General features: G+C 41.5%; 1 protein-coding gene across 1 annotated transcript in view; it reads left to right on the forward strand.

Annotated features, from left to right (window-relative positions):
• DHX9 (DEAH (Asp-Glu-Ala-His) box helicase 9) overlaps positions 1 to 1,219 on the forward strand; it is a 27,281-nt gene that overhangs the window by 5,302 nt on the left and 20,760 nt on the right. The window lies entirely within an intron of this gene.

A 1,219-nucleotide genomic window follows, 5' to 3' on the forward strand; every position in this document is an offset into this window, starting at 1 on the left:
GTCTGTGCCTGCTGAAGATGGTAGCAGCGACCGACACCAAAGATCTGTGCGTGTTCACACGCGGGCTGCTAAGGCTGTGCTAAACAATCGCATGGGATTCTGCTGCGAACTGATTTCTGGTGTTGCTGTTCTCCCCTTAGGTGGAGGAGAATGAGATTGAATGCTGCCTATAGGCCTGGCTGAGAAACATACTGTCATCGGTGCCTTAGTTGGCTGTTGTGTCCCTGAAAGCCAGTGGCCTTTGACCCATGAAGCCACTGTGCCTGAAGGTCAGTTCACTGGTAGTACAGGAAGGAGTTCTAACTTGAAATTTAAATCCCTCACTTAACCTTTTGTTTGCTTACAGCAAGAAGGGAAGGACACAGATGCAAGGCTCTGCCTGCAGCTGTGGAAGTACCAAGGCATAGTTTTCAAAGAGGATCTCAGTCTGATAAAGCCCAGTCATACATTTTGAATCACATTTGCCAGTTTAAATCCTATCTTATAAGAATTTGGCTTTCATTTTTGGTCTGTGCAAATACATGCTTAGGTTTGTGATTCTTAAAAACATGGATCTTGGTTTCTGTCATCCTCTCTTGACATATGTCTTTCTCATTTTTTTAAGCCTAAATTAATATCCCAGTTGACCTTTAAATGAATTGGTTACTTGCCTACTAGGCAAACTCACATTTGCTGCACAGAGTTACTTTTGACTATATGCTGTTCCCAGAGTATGGCAGTAAGGGCTTCATGAAAATTCAAGTGTTCTGTCTCCTTCTGTGCAAATATGTTTAATGATGTTTGACAAAATAACCTGGTTTAGTTTTGTCTGTGCTCTGAGCTGGCCAAATGTGTGGCAAAAACCAGGGTAGCTGTATTAAGTGTTGCATCTGAGTTAATAAACCCAGGCTACTGGTGGGTTACATGAGTATAATGTGGGATACAGTTAATGGTACAGTGGGATGCATGTTAAATGTTACGTTAACATGCTATCTGCTTCATAATTGTCGCCTTAAACTTAGACAGCCCAGAGCATATTTCCTAATAATGTGGCTTTAAATTTCAATGCTGAATGGTGGCATTTGCAGGACTCTTCTTAACAGATCTGCTGGTTCTATTGATGGCAAGTCTGTTACCTACTAACTTGGGATTAAAGGGACTAAAAGCAGTAATATTTTACCTTGGCCATTGATGAGTTGATAGTCTTTGACTGAGGACACAGAGATTTTTGCCTAAAAAA

This window comes from Pygoscelis adeliae, unplaced genomic scaffold (genome assembly GCF_000699105.1).
Source record: "Pygoscelis adeliae isolate BGI_AS28 unplaced genomic scaffold, ASM69910v1 Scaffold126, whole genome shotgun sequence".
In the NCBI taxonomy this organism is placed as follows: domain Eukaryota; kingdom Metazoa; phylum Chordata; class Aves; order Sphenisciformes; family Spheniscidae; genus Pygoscelis; species Pygoscelis adeliae.